We start from the raw sequence: 24,132 nt of genomic DNA, 5'->3' as shown, positions 1-24,132 counted from the left end.
CGGAGCAGGAATACGCTGCACTCCTAGTTACATTCCGTAAGAACTTTTAATGCCGTACTTCCAAATGTATGGCGTCACCGGAACTCATTTCCTCCACCACACCAGCTCATAAATTTACAGGTTCATAAGCAGTATAGGTCACAAATGACAAAGAAATTTGTCCTGCACAAACTGAACCTGTAAGGATAGCTTATTACAGCTGAAGCAGTTCAGTACGATGTTTGCAACTGATGTTCCAATTTAAGTCTCAGCTGTTCGCTTCCAAGTAACAGCTGCACACCCCTTTCCTTTCATTGCGCTTTGCCATCTCCAAAACATCATCCTAACAGTCGGGTTGCTTTCTTAATGACCATTTTAGTAGGATAGTAATGACGGGTATAGATTTAAAGGGATATTTATCTCAAGATAACGGGATTAAAAGGGACAGATAACATGATTTAAAGGGACAGATAAAGTGATTTAAAGGGACAGTGGCTATCAAGGGATGGTATGCGAACATATAACGAGGTTATCTAAAGATCAATGATAAGGACTGGCTGGCTCTGAGCACTATGGGACTCAACTGCTGAGGTCATTAGTCCCCTAGAACTTAGAACTAGTTAAACCTAACTAACCTAAGGACATCACAAACATCCATGCCCGAGGCAGGATTCGAACCTGCGACCGTAGCGGTCTTGCGGTTCCAGACTGCAGCGCCTTTAACCGCACGGCCACTTCGGCCGGCTTGATAAGGACTTCTGGTGTCAGGTTACACACTTGGGATAATTATATTCAAGGTCACCCACCACTTCCCTCCTGCTCCTCCATCCGAGGGAATCACCGGCATGTGTATGTTGTACATTCAAGTTCATTCTGGGAAACCGCTAACCTGCCCACGCACCTTAGGCGATCACACGAGGTATAATCAACGTCATCGAGTAACTCAATGCCGGTTATGTGGTTTTGTGTGATATAAAATTGGCGGGAAACCTCTTCCACCTCTCAGCCAATTGGAGCACATTAAAATGGCGCTAAAACCCTCTCCTCCCGCCCCTGAACCAATAAGAATCGAACTCCCCTCCACCTCCTCATCCCTTATAACTAGTTCAGTTGCGTAAGTCTCTTCATTCGAGGTATGTGCATCACTGGGAGAGGTTCAGGTTTGTTATAACCAAATTATTACTAACAAAAATTCTATAGTGAAAGAGTTTAGAAATAATAAAAATAATATAAGAAATTAACTTATGGTTTATTATTAACAGTTTCTTATTTTCGATACATTTAGTTAGCAACAGTGTTTGATATTTTATTAACAATTTTCTGTCTTCTTTCGTTTACTGACAAAGCTATTTTTTCTTACATACAATAATTTTCAAAGCTATTCTTGTGACATATATACATTGGTTTACTTATAAAGATTTTATTTTCTTCTGATATCTTGTATATATTACAAACATTATCAGGTACAAAAATTTCAGTAAAAATTCCCAACGGACGATTCACATGCATTAATCTCGCAAGTTCACATTTACAAAATTCTCGCATCGACCCGTACCCGTATTTAAATGTTGGCCCTTTCAGAAACTCATTTTGGAGTCGCATTTGCTTCGCTTCACTCCAGAACTTGTTCAAGTATCTGTTTACAAATATTTCGTAGGTAGTGAACGTATCACTGTGTATGTTTGCCCACGATTGCGGCTCACCTTCCAAATGTCTTTTCACGAATTTTATCTTTGCCTCGTGGAACATTCCCCTTATAAAACCATCCGTGCATTCTGCTACAAAATTTAGTGGGTGATATTTCCCGTCGTCTCCAAAACATTTGACCGATCCCGAGTTTATCCACGGAACACTGATCACTGTAGAGGTTTGATGTGCAGCTAAAGATCAAAATTGGCTGCAAGCACTATGGGACTTAACATCTGAGGTCATTAGTCCCCTAGACTTAGAACTACTTAAACCTAACTAACCTAAGGACATCACACACATCCATGCCCGAGGCAGGAGTCCAACCTGCGACCGTAGCAGCAGCGCGGTTCCGGACTGAAGGACCTAGAACCGGTCGGCCACAACGACCGGTTGCAGCTAAAGAATTCAGTTCGCTTTTTATTTCATTGATTTGTTTTTTTAACTTCACTATTCTCAATTTTTATGCCAGATTCTACTTGTTCCTTTATTTTATCTACTTCTTTCTCCCCTTTACCTATTCGTACGGATAAGTTGCTAATAGCATCTGTCGTCTCAGCCATTAGAGCATCTTGCCTACTCATACAATTTCTTACGTTGCCGCCCATATCTGCCTGCGACTGCTCCACCTTATGACTGACATTTTTTCCGCTTGATCTACCTTAGAGTCAGGTATCCCAACTTCATCAGAAATTTTGCCCATTTCATCCCGAATAGTTTTTAATTTTCCATCTATCAATTCGTCGACTCCACTAGCAATATTACCTACTTCTCTCTTTCACAACCGAAGCTATTTCGTATTGAACCGAATCAATTTTTAAATTTATGTCACCCATATCGGCTTTAACAGAATCAATTTTGGATCCCAATCCTCTTTCTTATCATTTGCATTAATTGTGACATCCTGTTTCCCCCAAATTCATCTCCCTTGCCTGATTTCGGACTATTTGCCCTACTAAATTCATCGCCGATCACGCTCTCCCGCTCCGACTTCGTGCTAAGCGGCTCGCTAGTATTTTCGGACCCACACAAACTGGCCGACTGCTTAATATTAGCGACGTCTATTATTGGCGACTGAACTACAGAACCATACATAATCTCGCTATCAGCGCAAGTACTTAGCTTTGTCGTGCTGGATCCTTCTGCCATGGTATTGCTGCCGAGGTTGCAGTTGAAGCCGACGCTGAAGATATCGTAGCCTCTGCTGTGGTACTGCAACTGCCGCTGCGCGATGAATCGCCGTTGAAGATGCTGCTGCTGGCCGGAACCACGTGCTTTCGACGTCGCCTCTTCTTCCGCGTTACTTTTTTATCACTCCCAACAGCTGATAAAACTCAGTGCACACAACTGTTCCAAAATTCGTAGCTCAGAGCCCACACGCAAACGGCCTAAACTGCCACCGACTTGGGACCTAGGTCACAGAATGTCGTTAACTGTGAGAATTACAATGGTAATTTCACGACTATTAAAGAAACCTGATATTCAGTCCTGATCTTACATTTAGCGTTTGCGAGACGTCTTGCCTATCGAAGTTCAAATAATACTTTTGGAAACACTTTTCAGAACTCAAATCCAACTCTACACTTTCCAGAGTTCATATTCAGCAACTAACACTTCCTAAAGTCCAATCCTGTTCCAACACTTTGCAAGATTCTCATCCCTCAACTAACACTTTCCCAATTCCCATCCCAGACGAGCCCCCAGTTGCGAGCTAACATCTCAAAGATGTTCGGGCTCACATTCGGTTCCTCTTCATAGAAACGTCTTAGTTCAAACTCGTCTAGGGGTTGAACCGCACGAGTCGCTCTACACGCCATAAATTAGACACTTTTGACCCTTTGGTTAAATTTTCTGGCTGATGGCAAGTTAGCGAAATAAAAAGTTAATATAACATATAATAATAGTAATAATAATATCTGGAACTAAATTAACGACCCATAAATGATGTAGGCCACACAGTTGCTATTTGGTTAGAATAATTTTTATTCAGAAAGCAAACTAATAGCTAAAGTGGTCGTATTTGGAGTTACTGTTACACTCGAGCTCACATCCATTTGACACAGTTCGATCGTTCACAATCTCATCGCGAAATACATTTCTAATATTCCACCTCGTTATCTTCATGAAAAGTTAGAGTTCGCACCAGGCGCGCGGTTGCTCACCGCTGAGAGACTAAGTCCCGCGATACCACACAACGCGAAGTTTTCTAAGTCGTTTCACTTCCAAGGTGCCTAAAGACCGACTGTCCGCTTTCGCGTCTCAATCCGAACTGAACCCTTTGGTGTCTCCAGCCGAACTGTACTCTTTGGTGTCTAGACCAGAACTGTCTCTGCCCGTCCCCGGCCTCTTTTCCGGCGTGCCGAGCATCGTCGCTCAACTGACTAATGCAGTTCCCTTCCCTAGAGCCGTCCATCTGATTGGCTACAGCTTAATCTACATTACTTTACATTTTAACATATTTAAATAATCAAAGCTTGATCACTTTCACGTTTAAATAAAGTAACAACAATATCCATTACATAATAAACGTTAAATTATTTTACGTGAAACCAATACAATTTCCTTCTTAATTTTGAATGTCACGGCCAGTAGCCAAGCACCAATGAGCTTTCTGATAAATAAATAAAGAACAAAAGCAACTATTATGCACTAAACTTTACAACAAATATTCTATTACCTAATGATTCAATAAGGTGTCATGTTGTCATCGTTCAACGTGTTTTGTGTGGAGGAAATGATGATCGTTGCATAACTGTATATACTGATAATTTAATTTTCTATATCTTTTAAACAAATTAAGTTACAGATTTGATATTCACAACGTTCGTCATTTTAATGATGCGCTTCTACATGAAATGTCGATCGTTAAGATCGACCAAAGCGTTCAGATTTTAGCATTCAGGTCTTTGTTATAAAACTTGTTAATTTCACTTTAACAGTAAATCCTAAACTATTATAGATATGATCAGTACTCAAGCTTTATTGGGATCACCATGAAAATTTATGGAGGTTGGAAGAGTAAAATTACTGTGGCTTGACTCCCTGAATTACTACACAATTAAATAGTTTCCATAAATGTTTCCCTTTATGGCCGATCTTAGGTGCGCCATATTTAACACTGCTACGTCTCCTCGGCCAGAAATGGCTTCTACTGGGTCTCCCTATGACGTAGGTTCTCGTCCATCTCACTCGCACACTACAGCGCTTAGGCCTCACTAGACAATAGACACCTGTGAGTTTCCCCATCTTGTTGTGAATCTGCACCGTTTGTGGCACGCGGTCCTGGACGACAGCGTTCGTTTCACAATTCCTGTAGGCTGATTCTTTCGGGCATATATTTAAATGAGAGTGCAATGCTCATTAACTCATAACAGGCAATATCTTTTGCGAGATGGATGAAAGTGGATCTCCCCATTAAGTGGATCAGAATCATGTGAGTATATATCGAGGTAGACTACTCGGCTGAGCGTTTTCCAGAGCCTCTTTCTTGCATTTCGGAGAAATGGTCCAGTATGCTCTTGGTAAAATTTTCGAAAAACTCTGCGATTGACGCGCCCTGGGATATTACATTATCATCCCTCAGGGTTGAACAATGCCCTTTTCCTCAACAGCATCACTGTCCTCTTTCGGGGAGTGCGTGAGTTCACAGTACAGAAATGCCTTACAATTAATGAAGGGATAACGCAGGTCATTGACGAATCCGGGGAGTTCCCTCCCAAAACGGCGTCACAAGCATTTAGGAAAGTCTCAGGTCCTCGATACCTCGTATTCGTGTTGTCAATGCTTTCTTCTGGGATCCTGTCCCCCAAAGCGCCAGAAACCACAGAGTAGTCCAATCTAGTCACGTGCCTTATCTGATGATCCGTAACAGAGGAGGCTGTAGGGCTTGCAATCTAGTAAATGTATTTGCAATTCCCCGCGCTGTTTAACGTGGGTCTCTTCTTCCATGTTGTACAGTGCAGCGGTCATTTGCTACTCTAATTGACCGTTGTCGACCACTTCTTCTCCTTTGGGGTGCAGCGCTTGTGGTTCGAACCGCTCTCCAGGCACGTGAAACAATACTGTGACAATAACAACACTCGCCACATTTCATCCTTCTTCCAGTTTCGCTATGGGTCTTCCCCATGTGAAGTACTCCACATGTTGTCTCCGGAGCATGTTTTAATGAAGAATACTGCCACAGTGCACCGTAACTGCTCATTGATTGACACACACACACACACACACACACACACACACACACACACACACTGTCTTTTCCCTTTCCGTTTCTTCAAACTGCCTCGTGCTGTCGGGCCAGCTCCATTCGACACTACTGTCACACTGAACTCACGCCATGTGACATCGAATTTTCTGTGCACGACTGGGAAACCTCTAGTAACATTCTCCCGCACTTTCATTCATTTCCACAGAGCAGTTAATACTTTATACTACTTTATCTAGATCATCCTTAAGTTTTGCAAAGCAGTATGTTTATAGGTTAAGACTTCCTCGTACCTGGGTAACTGTCCCGGGCGGTAATTCCACGCAGCGCCAAATTCATATTCATGAAGAAAAAAACATTGTTTCACAAAGTGCCTTAGCATCCAGCACACGTTGGTCTATAGACTATTCATATGATTCTGAATATCTTTGAACACATTCTAAGTTGATTTCTGAACGAATCATAAGTTGATTTTTGAATGCGTGCATAGTGTACGTGATGTCTCTGCCAGGGGTAATTCTAGAAATAAAAAACAACTTTCCCACAGGCAAAAGGCGACGGGGCCATACGAGCTGAGCCGAATAAACTCGAGCGGATGAAGGCCAATCGCTGTTTGTTTATGTGGGTGATTGAATGTGCGAATGATCAGCGTTGTTATAATTATTAGCGAAATCCGTAGATTGACTACCAGAGTGGAAATAAACGACTAACAGAATAACAGGTACGAAAGATTACATATTATCTTCTCGGTGTATCCAAGAACGTGAAATTTTGACAGAAAATTTTCCCAGATCCCTACACTACCAGCTCTACACGTCCCAGTTAGCAGCTGCTTTAAGTCTATTCTCGGAATAGCGCGGAAAATGCGTTGTACGAACACGTAATAACGCCTAACTGAAGAATAAACCCGGGGTAACTGAATCTGTGATTCTTACAGGGTTAGTGAAGTTAACCCGAGAATAAGTTTTGACAATGGCAGAAATAGTTACAGAATTAGTGATGACAAGATTGTTTGTTAGAACGATGAAGGAGAAGAAACGGGGACATCACACAAATTAAATGGAAGAATATAACGATGCAAAATTTATACAGAAATTTCGTACTACTACTTTTCGATCTCACGCTTGCGAAACTGGAGCGCATTATTGAAATGTGAAACTATTTCCTAATATATAACTTCTTGCTTGTAGTAGGCCTAAGAGGCATTTGAAATTGGTACTTCGTGAATTATGTTCTATCGTGTTATTTACGTAAAAATGACGATTTGTGCCAAAACAGTCTCGCTTATTTGGCATGCTTTGTAGTTGCTGCAATATTAGAAAGGCCTGTTTCGTTTTATCCAGCAGACAGTGACAAAATAGATGTAATAAAATCGAGAAACCACGCCAACTCCAGTCTTGGGTACTATTCGTATTAACAGGTTTTGCAGTATTACACAAGGACAGTTTGATTTTTCATGTGGCAAAACGTTTGACGAACTTTGATGAGGTAATACATTATTTCGCAGAAAGGAAAGCATACCTGTAAAGCTGTAACAAGATTAGAGGGAAAAAAGTGCTGAGACCTGAGGTCAGAAGAAATGTGTACTGTCTTGTTTGTCTCTTGTCTTTACGGGTTTCATGTTCTCTATATTTAATTTTAGGTCACACAAAAGAGAAAGTTATTAGCTAATAGGCAATAGAGAGTGCAAACTTTCTGAAATGTTCTTATTCTCCTGGTCACAAATAATTCTACGCAGTATCAATTGTGAGTTTCTTTTTAAGGGGGGTAGTACGTCAGACCAGCCGACTGGGAGTAGGAAAGGCACCACAATACATTTTAATTTCCACTGTCCTGAATATGGGTTTGATGGCCTCCATTACAAAATATACACGTCTGAATTCCACAGAACGAAATACAGTAACATGCGATAGAAGAATGTTGTGTGAAAAGGAGTGGCACTGCACTTTGACACACTTAAGACCGAATAACATGTCTGACATTTCCTCGAACAAACATGTCTTATATATGAAACTCTTCAGAAAGATATGCGCTAAAAAATGAAAATATTTTTGAAAAATTGATGTTTTAAATTTTTTCCTATCTCAAACGCTCGAGAAGGGGTGAGAGGGGGGGGAGGGGGCGCCACAATTAAGCTTTTTCCCCGGTTCGGAAATATCGTAGATCTGGGGTTGATGGATTAATCAATCTGAATAGTAGGCGTATTGAATACAGTGCACTCTCCTTTAATTGAATAATTCCTTGATATTTTAACTGGGCTCGAATTATTTTTGTTCAATTCCTTCTTATTTGGTGGTCTTGTATGCCACGTGGAGCAACCATGAACAATTTTATTCTTTCATGTACCAGTGACCATGGTTTAATTCGTAATAATTATGCATAGAAAAAAGAAGATTAATTGGTTTATTCACATTCCGGTGTCACTGATGAATTCATGTTTAGAGATACGACCTTTTACGTGGCACTGTACGCATTTTGCACTTTACACTTAACTTTGAGTATAGACACCCATCCTTCTCCTGCCTTGAGCAGGAATGTCAGTGAATACGAGACACTACTGCAATCAGTATAATCTTTTTCGGAACTATAATCAGCGGAAGTCTTTTGCTATTCCTTGCATGCCTTACATGTTAGCAGGGAAGTGAAGGTGTGAAAATTTCATGACTGCTGGATGCTGGTCGTATTGTGATGGATGCGATTGCTTTGGATACTTTTATTTCAGGTTTTTTACAGAAAGGTTTTAGGTTATTGACGGAGCCATACGTGCCCATTGCACTCGATTCACCTATAAGGTGGATCATAAGTAATGTATGTTTACAGAATCAGATTATGGAACTGCTACAAGTAACTATGACCATAAAATTCATCCAAACATTCGTCTGAGCCTGCAGTTCTTCCCATTGCACAAAGTAAGAACTGACTACTCTACAATATGTTGTTGAAATTTGGTCAGATTGTGTTATAATCATTTCTTGTGTCAAAACTTTGCGTAGAAAGGGGCATTCATTTAGGATATTCCTTCCGAAGACATACTATCATGTACTGAGAACAATGCACAAAAGAGTACTTGGCTTGCACACTATAACACACATATGGTAGTTTTTCAATAATTTTGATATTTGTCAACTAATTTTGTACTAGCAAAAAATATTAGTTTTTCTGTAACCTCGAAATTCCATGTGTCATAAAGCATTTTTTTTTAATTGATACGCATTTTGAAACATGAAGACTTTTAGCCTTTGCAATTTTGTGTAAATTATTATTACGCTAGGTCGTTGTCACTAGAGAATTGTTTGGGAAAATTAGGTGTTTCTGCGTTTTTTAGAGACAGAGTTGTAAAACTACGGTAGATCACCGCAGAATATCGCAAGTAAGCGTAGACTTTGGCAGTTTTCGTAGAAGCTTTGGTCATTTAAGATCGTTATTGCGCCACCTGTACGTTATGTGTGTAGCATGCCTGATGAGCGTTACTTCGTTTCGATCCCTTTGATCGTGTATGCATTCAGTGTCTTACTAGATTTCGCTAGAAACCGAAAGCGGTGAACATTCTAGAAACTGAGTGAGGATACATAAATGGCACCAACCTACGGAACATTTTTGTTCTGCATAGTTATCCTTCTGTCTGTTACTTAAAAATAAACAGTGTTTATAGCAAAATTGAAACTGTCAATATTTAATTTAGATTTTTTTCGAAAACTGTTAACTTTTAACGTGAAACAGAGGGATGTTGTAGTAAAAATACAAAAACAACACAGATTTATCATGCATCGCTAGCAAAAGCAGTTTAATCAAAACAGCTGAAATTACGCACGCCACATTTGCAACTAGTAGCTCTCCGATGTATGAAATAGTTCCCATGCAGCTTCTGTGTCAGTGAAACGGGGGACGGGTGAAATTTGTGACCCTGTACTATACGCAACACAAATATAAAGCTGATACCAGTGGCTGCAGCAACGTCTCGCAAGCTGACGTGAGGAGGGTGGTGTATTGCAGCTAAAACAACCAGCGCCATCTCCTCATTTCTTGCTGGTCTTCGTCTGTTACTGCCGCCACTTCTCACACTACTGGTTTCCAAAGACGTTGATCAGCACGAAAGAACGTAGTGGCTGCCGGAGCTCTTCGACCAGGATATCGCAAGTCATAGGCCATGGCTGCTTCATTGGTGGCATTCGCCGAGCATCAGCATCATGCCAGTGTACTCACTGGATGTATATGCCATCTTTATCTACCTGAGTAACCACGGCACGCTGACCAGCATTTGTGGTCCGACACGCCGTGTATACGGCGGTGTGAAAGGCGAAGGTCTGCTGTTTAACTGAACATGACGTCTAACAGCGCATGGATGAACCTTGTCGCCCGGTGACACTGACGACGTTATATCCCGTTCGCACGTCGTTTAGATGGCACATTGCGTTGTGCTTTCAGGAACATGGCCACACATTAGAACACCTCACATACATCAACATTCCACCACCAGAACATCCATCTGCGCACAGCCAAGTATCCTGCATTTATGTTCCATCCACGCCTAATACTTCCAAGATTTTTAGATCCCAGAATAAACGTGATAGAAATGTGATTTAAATTAATTTGTGCACAGCTGGTTTAAATACATCAGCTACATGATAGAAAAAAATAATGTTCTATTTTTGAAAAATGCATTTCGTTGCTGAAACTCTCTGGAAACTAACTCAGTAAACTATGTTCATAACCCCGCAGAAAGTATAACGTTTCTTATGAGGATCTACATCTTAGTAAATATTCCTGTCACCGACTATCTTTGTAATTTAACAGTGGTATACACTTTATCTGAAACACGCTGTATAGGAGGAAGACTGACAGCACCTGGGACATTTCATTATCGAGAACAGAACATATTTTTAATATTTCTTGTGTATGCTGTTCTGTGACCACAAAAATTCTATGAAATGCATACTCCTGCAATAATAATCATCCATCAGAGCTACGTTTATGTATTTTATTTACTGTTGCCGGTTCCGAGTCTCGGAATATTCTCAGGTGGAACCTAGATACAATCAAGCTTATATACATAAAAGCTTTGTTGTACTCTAATAATTGCCTGCGTCGTTCGATATTGAATGTTGTTTTTCAAAAATGACTTACTTTTGTTTATTTGTGCATGGTTGTTACATTATCAGTTTATCTCTCAGAGATATGGTGTGCTATTAAATTTATATCTTTGAAGAAAATCACTTTTATATCGTATGTAAAATGCAGCAGACACAAGCATTAATCTTTACATTCTTCACAGCATCGAAAAAAGAAGCTACGAGGGTTGCCCAGAAAGTAATGCACCGCATCTTTCTTCTCAGCCGAAAACAATGCTACGAAGCGAAACTTTACGTGTGTATTTCTTGGCCTCGTGATGACTGGGTGTTGTGTGATGTCCTTAGGTTAGTTAGGTTTAAGTAGTTCTAAGTTCTAGGGGACTGATGACCATAGATGTTAAGTCCCATAGTGCTCAGAGCCATTTTTTTTTTTTTTTTTGTATTTCTTGAATTCTCCTGAGAGAGCGCGCCAAATTTCCGTCACTTCCGACAGATAGCGTACCTGCAGGACGACCTCAAAATGGCGTCTGTAGGTGATGCACGTTACAAGCAACGTGCCGTTATTGAATTTATCACTGCAGAGAAAGAGACTGCGGGGAATATTCACAAACGTTTGTGCAGAGTCTATGGAGCATCTGCTGTCGACAGAAGTGCAGTTAGTCGATGGGCGCAGAGGGTGAGGTCATCAGAAAGCGGTTCGACGGAGCTCCACGATTTGCAGCGGTCGGGGAGACCATCCGCGGCTGTCACACCTGACATGCTGCAGCCAGCTAATGTCATTCGCGAGGACAGACGCATTACGACTCGGCAGTTGGCGCTGCATCTGACAATTAGCAAAGGAAGTGTGGATGCAGTTTCCGCACCCTTGGATATTCAAAAGTGTGTGCAATATGGGTCTCGCTGTGTCTAACTGTGGATCACAAATGCCACAGAAAAACGTTTGTCTTGATTTGTTACAACGGTTTGAAGCTGAGGGGGAGGCCTTCTTGCCCCGGATTGTGACAGGTGATGAAACCTGGGTTCACCATTTTGAGCCCGAAACAAAACGACAGTCGATGGAATGGCGCCATTACCACTCCCCCACAGAAGAAAAAATTCAAAGGAACTGCTTCCGCCTGTGTCATGACCACCGTGTTCTGGGACTGTGAAGGTGTGCTTCTCATTGATGTGATGCCAAGAGGCGGTACGTTTAATTCAGAAGCATATGTCAGCACATTAATAGAACTCAAGACGAACTTCCGGCGACTTCGGCGCCACAGCAAACCAGGAGATGTTTCGCTGCAACACGATAACACTCGGCCCCACACAATTCTGAGGACTGATGAGCACATTTCAAAACAGGGTTGGACAGTGTTACCCCATCCACCCTACAGCCATGACCTAGCCCCCTCGGACTTCCACTTGTTTGGGCTGTTAAAGGATGCCATTCGTGGAAGACATGAGGATGATGAGGAGGTGATTCACACAGTGAAGCACTGGCTTCGCCATGGGGCCGATGATTGGTATCGACAGAGCATACACGCCCCCGTCTCGCACTGGAGGAAGGCCATAGAACGCGATGGAGATTAGGTGGAAAAATAAGCTGTGTAGATAAAACACCATTCTTTCATGTGTGTAATTCTCATTATGTTCGGTAAAGAATTGGTAAAGAAAAAAAATGTGGTGCATTACTTTCTGGGCAACCCTCGTACTTGAACATCTTGGAAAAAATAAAAATCTGTACACATTTGTCAAAAAATTCGAGTATTATCTTAAAAAAAACAGAAATTATCAAAAAAGATATGAAGAAAGTCGACAAAATTCTCATCGATGACAAATAATTCAAAATAAAAATGGTTCAAATGGCTCTGAGCACTATGGGACTCAACTGCTGTGGTCATAAGTCCCCTAGAACTTAGAACTACTTAAACCTAACTAACCTAAGGACAGCACACAACACCCAGCCATCACGAGGCAGAGAAAATCCCTGACCCCGCCGGGAATCGAACCCGGCAACCCGGGCGTGGGAAGCGAGAACGCTACAGCACGACCACGAGATGCGGGCAGATTCAAAATAAGACAATACGAAATTTTACATGTGATACAAATATCTCGAACACATAAATCTAAAGCGTAGCAACCATGCACAAATATTGTAACTTTACGTGTATGTAAGTGAGTTATTGGGCCACCTGGAATTGGTGGGAGATGAATTTGCGTGTGTGGCTGAGTACTAGCCGGCGTGCCCAAGGCCGAGGGCAGAGGACACGCCGCAGCCGGTCCAGCGGAAGCGACCTTTGCTGGTCTGCCTACGTACAAAGGCTGTCGGCGTAGCCGGAAGCGGGTAAATCTCAGAGCATGTGGACAGCGATTGCCCGCGTAGCCGGGAGAGAGACGACGCACCAGAAATAGTGGAGTGTAAGACAGTCTGAAATATGGCTACTTACAGCTTTTCGAAATTCTGTAATAAATACAGTTACTTAGTAAAGCAAATCTGAATACTTCTGCGATCTCAGAAAAACGAGGCGCACCCCATGAAACAATAATATTTCCAATATCTTAAAAATCACGAAAGTAAATATTTTACTGCGACTAAATATTTTCACAATGAACCTTACAATTAACAAGGTTTCAATGCTTCATGCCATTTCAACGCCAGACGCTGTGGCCGAGAGGTTCTAGGTGCTTCAGTCCGGAACAGCGCTGCTGCTACGGTGGCAGGTTCGAATCCTGCCTCGGGCATGGGTGTGTGTGATGTAATTAGGTTAGTTAGGTTTAAGTAGTTCTAAGTCTAGGGGACTGATGACCTCAGATGTTAAGTCCCATAGTGCTCAGAGCCATTTGAACCAATGAGCCATTTCAACAAATGATATCTCAGATGGTACCACTGCACTACAGCTGTCATGCCTAAAAAATACGTACCTGTATCTATTTTATTTATTGATTTACTACGTTTTATATCTTTTACTTTATGCAAATATTTGTCAGAACATTGTATCTTCCACGATAACCCAGCAACTGAATGCAGCATGAATACCTCATATCTTATCATACTTGACTAGTTGTTAAAGTAATATGTTACTATTTTTGATAATAACTTTATTTATACGTGATTTCAACTGATATTAGAAGATTGTGGTAATTTAATGTGTGCATTCAGTTCAGCTACGTTCGTAATTGGACCACTGAACACGACATCTTTCAGATAATCCCATAGGTAGAAGTCACACAGATTAAGATTTGGTAATCTGGACAACCAGGCTGTAAGGAAATGACGGCTGATACTTGTAGCATTTCCGAAATGCCTCTGCAAAAGCCGCTTCAATGGTTCTGCAATGTGCAGAGGAGCGCCATCTTGCATAAATGTCACCCTGCCTACACATCCAGGCTATTGAAGAGTTGGAATGTCGTTGGTGTGCAAAAGACTCTCATAGCGTTTACCAGTGATACGACCCTACGGTAAACGATGCCGCCAACCCGCACCACACAGTCAGCTTTGCGGAATGAAGTGGTACCGGTTGTTGTGCGTGCGGATTTTCCGTTGGCCATACTCTGCAGTTCTGTGTATTGACATGTTCTTTGAGACGGAAATGGGCTTCGTCTGTCCACAGAATGTTCCATGTCCATTCCTTGCCTACTTTCATAAGAGCTAGAAATTGCAGAGGGATCATTTGTCTTGCTGGCAAGTCAGCAAGGAAGCAATCCCTGAATATGAGTAATACAGGATGTTTCGTAGGATTTTATGCACTTTGCTCACAGGCATCACCAACGTTCGGGCATGTATGCACACCACCGCTTGACCCCTCCTGCAGTGTTGTGGGCACACCTTAGACAGATGCCGGATCAGCTGCTTTCCTCCCTCTGGCATAGTGCAGTTCAAAAGAACGTTTCATTTCGAATCTTATAGTCATTTTCTCCAGACCTTCAGCAGACATTTTTTCATACGCTTTAGTGTTCAGAACTTCTGCAGGGCTACTAGCGCACAGTCGCTGTTCTTGTAGAAGAGCTTTACCAGCAGCTCGCGGTCCTTCATGGAGACAGTTATGCTGAGCGTCTCGGACGCAAACTGAGGAACAGTCGTGTGTCACTTGTCTGTTGGTGTGCATATTTGACGCTTGCTGCGCCATCTATTGGTCAAATTTTCGTTAAATTTAATTTTGTTCCATGACGTTTTCCCCTGCGTCAAAAGTACGCTGTTCAAATTTGACGACATTTTGAACAGTGGGTTTCTTTCCACAGCGGTTTAAAAGTGGAGCTTTAATTATGGTCACCCTCTATTTAACGTCTCCAACGGCCTTGCCGCAATGGTTACACCGGTTTCCGTCATATTACCGAAGTTAAGTGCTGTCAGGCTGGGCTAGCACTCTGGATGGGTGTCCATCCAGTCTGCGGAGCGCTGTCGGCAAGCTGGGTGTACTCAGCCCTTTTGAGGCAAACTGAGGAGCTACTTGACTGAGAAGTAGCGGCTCCGGTTACGAAAACTGATAACGGCCGGGAGAGCGGTGTGCTGACCACATGCTCCTGCAAATCAGCATTCAGTGACGCCTATCGCTGAGAATGACACGGGGATCGGTTGGTACCGTTGGGCCTTCCGTGACCTGATCGGACGGAGAGAATTTGACGACGATTGGTTGTCATTTAAAGTAAGAGCACTGCACAAGGATAATGGCGTATTTATTTACGAATAAACCTTTAGTTGTATTTATTGTAATTTTTTCTGTTTAAATATTGTTATATCAGTCCTTACTCGTCGTTATCAGGAAAAAGAAAACTGGCGTTCTATGGGTTAGATCCCTTAATCGGGCAGGTAGGTTAGAAAATTTAAAAAGGGAAATGGATAGGTTAAAGCTACATATAGTGGGAATTAGTGAAGTTCGGTGGCAGGTAGAACAAGACTTCTGGTCAGGTGACTACAGGGTTATAAATACAAAATCAAATGGGGGTAATACAGGAGTAGGTTTAACAATGAATAAAAAAATTGGAGTGCGGGTAAGCTACTAGAAACAGCATAGTGAACGCATTATTGTGGCCAAGATAGACATGAAGCCCACGCCTACCACAGTAGTACAAGTTTATATGCGAACTACCTCCGCAGATGACGAAGAGATTCATGAAATGTATGATGAGATAAAAGAAATTATTCAAATAGTGAAGGGAGACGAAAATTTAATAGTCATGGGTGACTGGAATTCGATAGTAGGAAAGGAAGAGAAGGAAACGTAGTAGGTGAATATGGAATGGGGGTAAGGAATGAAAGAGGAAGATGCCTGGTAGAATTTTGCACAGAGCACAGCTTAATCATACCTGACAATTGGTTCAAGAATCATAAAAGAAGGTTGTATACATGGAAGATGCCTGGAGATACTGACAGGTTTCAGATAGATTATATAATGGTAAGACAGAGAGCTCGGAACCAGCTTTTAAATTGTAAGACATTTCCGGGGTCAGGTGTGGACTCTGATCACAGTCTATTGGTTATGAACTGCAGATTAAAACTGAAGAAACTGCAAATTTAAGGAGATGGGACATGGATAAACTGACAGAACCAGAGGTTGTGGACAGTTTCAGAGTGAGCATTAGGGAACGATTGACAAGAATGGGGGAAAGAAATACAGTAGATGAAGAATGGGTAGCTTTGAGAGATGAAATAGTGAAGGCAGCAGAGGATCAAGTAGGTAAAAAGACAAGGGGCTAGTAGAAATCCTTGGGTAACAGAAGAGATATTGAATTTAATTGATGAAAGAAGAAAATACAAAAATGCACTAAATGAAGGCCGGCCGGTGTGGCCGTGCGGTTAAAGGCGCTTCAGTCTGGAACCGCGTGACCGCTACGGTCGCAGGTTCGAATCCTGCCTCGGGCATGGATGTGTGTGATGTCCTTAGGTTAGTTAGGTTTAATTAGTTCTAAGTTCTAGGCGACTGATGACATCAGCAGTTAAGTCGCATAGTGCTCAGAGCCATTTGAACCATTTTTGAACTAAATGAAGCAGGCAAAAAGGAATACAAACGTCTCAAAGATGAGATCGACAGGAAGTGCAAAATGGCTAAGCAGGGATGGCTAGAGCACCAATGTAAGGATATAGGGGCATATATCACTAGGGTTGAGTAAGATACTGCTTACAGAAAAATTAAAGAGACCTTTGGAGAAAAGAGAACCACTTGCATGAATATCGAGAGCTCAGGTGGAAACCCAGTTCTAAGCAAAGAAGGGAAAGCAGAAAGGTGGAAGGGGTATATAGAGGGTCTGTACAATGTCGATGTACTTGAGGACAATATTATGGAAATGGAAGAGGATGTAGCTGAAGATGAAATGGGAGATATGATACTGCGTGAAGAGCTTGACAGAGCACTGAAAGACCTGAGTCGAAACAAGGCCCCGGGAGTAGACAACATTCCATTAGAACTACTGACAGCCTTGGCAGAGCCAGTCCTGACAAAACTCTACCATCTGGTGAACAAGATATATAAGACAGGCGAAATATCCTCAGACTTCAAGAAGAATGTAATAATTCAAATACCAAAGAAAGCAGGTGCTGACAGATGTGAAAATTACCGAACTATCAGTTTAATAAGTCACGGCGGCTAAATACTAACACGAATTCTTTACAGTTGTTGTTGTGGTCTTCAGTCCTGAGACTGGTTTGATGCAGCTCTCCATGCTACTCTATCCTGTGCAAGCTTTTTCATCTCCCAGTACCTATTGCAACTTACATCCTTCTGAATCTGCTTAGTGTATTCATCTCTTGGTCTCCCTCTACGATTTTTACCCTCCACGCTGCCCTCCAATACTAAATTGGTGATCCCTTGATGCCTCAGAACATGTCCTACCAACCGATCCCTTCTTCTGGTCAAGTTGTGCCACAAACTTCTCTTCTCCCCAATCCTATTCAATACTTCCTCATTAGTTATATGATCTACCCATCTAATCTTCAGCATTCTTCTATAGCACCACATTTCGAAAGCTTCTATTCTCTTCTTGTCCAAACTATTTATCGTCCATGTTTCACTTCCATACATGGCTACACTCCATACGAATACTTTCAGAAATGACTTCCTGACACTTAAATCAATACTGGATGTTAACAAATTTCTCTTCTTCAGAAACGCTTTCCTTGCCATTGCCAGCCTACATTTTATATCCTCTCTACTTCGACCATCATCAGTTATTTTGCTCCCCAAATAGCAAAACTCCTCTACTACTTTAAGTGCCTCATTTCCTAATCTAATTCCCTCAGCATCACCCGACTTAATTAGACTACATTCCATTATCCTTGTTTTGCTTTTGTTGATGTTCATCTTATATCCTCCATTCAAGACACTGTCCATTCCATTCAACTGCTCTTCCAAGTTCTTTGCTGTCTCTGACAGAATTACAATGTCATCGGCGAACCTCAAAGTTTTTATTTCTTCTCCATGAATTTTAATACCTACTCCGAATTTTTCTTTTGTTTCCTTTACTGCTTGCTCAATATACAGATTGAACAACATCGGGGAGAGGCTACAACCCTGTCTTACTCCCTTCCCAACCACTGCTTCCCTTTCATGTCCCTCGACTCTTATATCTGCCATCTGGTTTCTGTACAAATTGTAAATAGCCTTTCGCTCCCTGTATTTTACCCCTGCCATCTTAAAATTTGAAAGAGAGTATTCCAGTCAACATTGTCAAAAGCTTTCTCTAAGTCTACAAATGCTAGAAATGTAGGTTTGGCTTTCCTTAATCTTTATTCTAAGATAAGTCGTAAGGTCAGTATTGCCTCACGTGTTCCAGTGTTTCTACGGAATCCAAACTGATCTTCCCCGAGGTTGGCTTCTACTAGTTTTTCCATTCGTCTGTAAAGAATTCGTGTTAGTATTTTGCAGCTGTGACTTATTAAACTGATAGTTCGATAATTTTCACATCTGTGAACACCTGCTTTCTTTGGGATTGGAATTATTATATTCTTCTTGAAGTCTGAGGGTATTTCGCCTGTTTCATACATCTTGCTCACCAGATGGTAGAGTTTTGTCAGGACTGGCTCTCCCAAGGCCGTCAGTAGTTCCAATGGAATGTTGTCTACTCCGGGGGCCTTGTTTCGACGCAGGTCTTTCAGTGCTCTGTCAAACTCTTCACGCAGTATCATATCTCCCATTTCATCTTCATCTACATCCTCTTCCATTTCCATAATATTGTCCTCAAGTACATCGCCCTTGTATAGACCCTCTATATACTCCTTCCACCTTTCTGCTTTCCCTTCTTTGCTTAGAACTGGGTTTCCATCTGAGCTCTTGATATTCATAGAAGTCGTTCTCTTATCTCCAAAGGTCTCTTTAATTTTCCTGTAGGCAATATCTATCTTACTCCTAGTGAGATAGGCCTCTGCATCCTTACATTTGTCCTGTAGCCATCCCTGCTTAGCCATTTTGCACTTCCTGTCGATCTCATTTTTAGACGTTTGTATTCCTGTTTGCCTGCTTCATTTACTGCATTTTTATATTTTCTCCTTTCATCAATTAAATTCAATATTTCTTCTGTTACCCAAGGATTTCTACTAGCCCTCGTCTTTTTACCTACTTGATCCTCTGCTGCCTTCGCTACTTCATCCCTCAAAGCTATCCATTCTTCTTCTACTGTATTTCTTTCCCCCATTCCTGTCAATTGTTCCCTTATGCTCTCCCTGAAACTCTGTACAACCTCTGGTTCTTTCAGTTTATCCAGGTCCCATCTCCTTAAATTCCTACCTTTTTGCAGTTTCTTCAGTTTTAATCTACAGGTCTTAACCAATAGATTGTGGTCAGAGTCCACATCTGCCCCTGGAAATGTCTTACAATTTAAAACCTGGTTCCTAAATCTCTGTCTTACCATTATATAATCTATCTGATACCTTTTAGTATCTCCAGGATTCTTCCATGTATACAACCTTCTTTCATGATTCTTAAACCAAGTGTTAGTTATGATTATGTTGTGCTCTGTGCAAAATTCTACCAGGCGGCTTCCTCTTTCATTTCTTAGCCCCAATCCATATTCACCTACTATGTTTCCTTCTCTCCCTTTTCCTACACTCGAATTCCAGTCACCCATGACAATTAAATTTTCGTCTCCCTTCACAATCTGAATAATTTCTTTTATTTCATCATACATTTCTTCAATTTCTTCGTCATCTGCAGAGCCAGTTGGCATATAAACTTGTACTACTGTAGTAGGTGTGGGCTTCGTATCTATCTAGGCCACAATAATGCGTTCACTATGCTGTTTGTAGTAGCTTACCCGCATTCCTATTTTCCTATTCATTATTAATTAATCTGTATTAATTAATCTGGATATTCATGCTCTGAGCACTATGCGACTTAACTTGCGAGGTCATCATTCTCTACAGACGAATGGAAAAAACTGGTAGAAGGCGACCTCGGGGAAGATTAGTTTGGATTCCGTAGAAATGTTGGAAGACGTGATAGAAGATAGATTAAGGAAAGGCAAACCTACGTTTCTAGCATTTATAGACTTAGAGAAAGATTTTGACAATGTTGACTGGAATACTCTCTTTCAAATTCTGAAGGTGGCAGGGGTAAAATACAGGGAGCGAAAGGCTATTTACAATTTGTACAGAAACCAGATGGCAGTTATAAGAGTCGAAGGGTATGAAAGGGAAGCAGTGGTTGGGAAGGGAGTGAGACAGGGTTGTAGCCTATCCCCTACGTTATTCAATCTGTATATTGAGCATGCAGTAAAGGAAACAAAGGAAAAATTCGGAGTAGGAATTAAAATCCATGGAGAAGAAATAAAAACTTCGAGGTTCGCTGATGACATTGTAATTCTGTCAGAGACAGCACAGGACCAGGAAGAGCAGTTGAACGGAATGGACAGAGTCTTGAAAGGAGGATACAGGATGAACATCAACACAAGCAAAACGAGGATAATGGAATGTAGTCGAATTAAATCAGATGATGCTGAGGGAATTCGATCATGAAATGAGACACTTAAAGTAGTAGATGAATTTTGCTATTTGGGGAGCAAAATAACTGATGATGGTCGAAGTAGAATGGTTCAAATGGCTTTGAGCACTATGCGACTTAACTTGTGAGGTCATCAGTCACCTAGAACTTAGAACTAATTAAACCTAACTAACCTAAGGACATCACACACATCCATGCCCGAGGCAGGATTCGAACCTGCGACCGTAGCGGCCGCTCGGCTCCAGACTGTAGCGCCTAGAACCGCACGGCCACTCCGGCCAGCTTCGAAGTAGAGAGGATATAAAATGCAGACTGGCGATGGCAAGGAAAGCATTTCTGAAGAAGAGAAATTTGTTAACATCGAGTATAGATTTAAATGCCAGGAAGTCGTTTATGAAAGTATTTGTGTGGAGTGTAGGTAGCCATGTATGGAACTGAAACATGGACGATAAATATTTTAGACAGGCTTTCGAAATGTGGTGCCACAGAAGAATGCTGAAGATTAGATGTGTAGACCACATAACTAATGAGGAGGTATTGAATAGGATTGGGGAGAAGTTTGTGGCACAACTTGACTAGAAGAATGGATCGGTCGGTAGTAGGTGTTCTGAGGCATCAAGTGATCACCAATTTAATATTGGAGGGCAGCGTGGAGGTTAAAAATCGTAGAGGCAGACCAAGAGATGAATACACTAAGCAGATTCAGATGGATGTAGGCTGCAGTAGGTACTGGAAGATGAAGAAGGTTGCACAGTATAGAGTAGCATGGAGAGCTGCATCAAACCAGTCTCTGGACTGAAGACAACAACAACAACAACAACAACAACATATCAGTTCTTTGTGGAAAGTGCTCAAGTTGAGTCAAAATCGTGCCTTCAGCCAACGAGAATTAGATGGTGGCAGAACACTGCTGGAATCAAGCGGAGATGGTGGCAAAACACTGCTGGAATCAAGTCGAGACAGATACTTTTCAAGTGGGGCGCTTAAGGGAGTGATTCTATACAGTACTTTACGTGGATATCTAGTGAAAGGCAAACCTGTCTGTGGTAACGAGTGTTATTCGTTCGTGCCGGTGATTGATTGGGGGTGGTGGACGGCTGCTAATATACTTTAACTTTTGAAGAGCCTCTGAAGTTCGTTGGGTCTGAATGTGCTCCAGTGCAGAACTCTAACATTTCAGTTTGCATTACGGAATTGATAATAGACAGAGTATGAGTGCCTAGTAGTTATCTCTGACGTAATGCTATATGAATCGTCGTACTGAACTATGAATTATTTTGAGTGAATATTTCGTGCACCGTGAACACGACATGGACTTAGGTTTCGCACCCCGTGGATTACTATTTAGCTTGGAGATTCTGCCACCATTCTCGTAACGCACTTAAGGTAATTTCATTGCATCTGAATAAGGATGTCTTAATATCTGTATTATAACTGGTTATAGTATGACCACTCTAAATTTATCTGAGATTTACTTTCTTGAACAAACATTACTCGACATAAATTCTCTAGTGTCGTCGACATCGACTTCCGACGTTAGAATAGAACCTTTTCTTTATTAATTATTGACTTATCTTTATTTAATATTCCTGTTTATTTTATTGATTCGCAATTCTAGCCAATGCATAGACCACTTGACTGTAGGATCACAGCGACAGGTAATTATTTGCAGCGAGTTAGCTGTTAGGCATGAAACGAGACGTGTGCGGTTCGGCCCTACGACGTTATGGAGCTATTCTTTTTAAACAGAGCCGTGCATAGCCCAATTACCTAAGGTGCGAGCAACTTCCGGTAAAGTCATACTTAGTTTATTCATATGGGGTGCTGCTTAGAGAATCTACTACTCAGCAGAACATAAATAAACAAAAGTAGATCACATTTGAAAAATAACATTTAAGATCTTGTAACGTGTGTGTGTGTGTGTGTGTGTTTGTGTGTGTGTGTGTGTGTGTGAGTGTGTGTGCGCTGATAATAGCTTGATTGTATCTAGGTACTGCTTGAGAACAAGCCATCCCTTCGAAATGGGTAGCAGTAAATAAAATTAAGAAAACTCAGCTCTGGTGGATGTTTATTGTTGCAATAGTGTGGCTTTCATTTAATGTATGTTACTACATGACAACAGTGGCTTATGGTAGATTTTATGCTAATTGACACCATAGGTTTTATATCGACAGGTGAATGTCTTACAATACTAGATGATGGTCTGAGGACTGAAAATGCCTGTAACAAAGTAGTGTCTATTATCAGCTTTTGGCGGTGAACTATGACTTTTTTTAACTTTTCTGTGTCTGAGAAGTTGAAGCTTATCACTTTAGGTCTAGCATATTCTTTGATCTTTAGCTGCACAACTGCTACGGTCGCAGGTTCGAATCCTGCCTCGGGCATGGATGTGTGTGATGTCCTTAGGTTAGGTAGGTTTAAGTAGTTCTAAGTTCTAGGGGACTGATGACCTAAGATGTTAAGTCCCATAGTGCTCAGAGCCATTTTTTTTTTTTAGCTGCACAACAATATAAGAGGGGCGTTCAACAAGTAATCGCCGTTGATTTTATTGAGGTTTTCAGGACACCATATCGTTCCCCACTCTTTTGGTTAAAGACAATACTTTTAAACCGCATTCGGTGCGCCGGCTTAACAACACCTTACTGGGTGGCCCACATAGTACCACTCTACTGGTCGACGTCGGAGCCAATGTCTTGCTGCATCAATAACTTCCCCATCGCTCACATACTGCTTCCCGTGGAGTGCATCCTTCATTGAACCAGTCAGATTGAAGGCGGAAGGTGCGAGATACGGGTTGTAGGGTATATGAAGAAGAACAGTCCAGTACAATTGTACAATTTTGTGAGCCCCTCTCGGGTGGGCAGACTTCTGTGAGGCCTTGGGTTGTATTGGGGAAGGAGATGTTCGTTCGCATTTTTGTGGCCACGAACACGCTGTAGTTGTTACTTCAGTTTCCAAGTTGCTACTCCAGGCGGGTGTTAAATGACTGTGCCCAACGGAAAGCAGTAAACGCTAAAATAAAGATTTGGCCCTGTCTGACTACCCCCTGAAGCAGATCTTAGGATCTCTTAATGCTGTTTAACATATAAATTCCAACCTAAACAGAAATAAATGATTAAGGGAAATAATTATACTAAATGATAAACGTTGTTGCTGCTTATACATTTATTGTATATTAAAAACAATCTTTATTACAAATGTTTATATTTCGTAACTAAAATTAGTGATCCATTGAACAACTCTGCCCTTTTATTATGGGTGCGCGATCTAATATATATAACGCGAA

The sequence above is a fragment of the Schistocerca serialis genome, chromosome 3 (genome assembly GCF_023864345.2).
Source record: "Schistocerca serialis cubense isolate TAMUIC-IGC-003099 chromosome 3, iqSchSeri2.2, whole genome shotgun sequence".
NCBI classification, from domain to species: Eukaryota; Metazoa; Arthropoda; class Insecta; order Orthoptera; family Acrididae; genus Schistocerca; species Schistocerca serialis.
Note: the sequence above shows the minus strand (reverse complement) of the source record.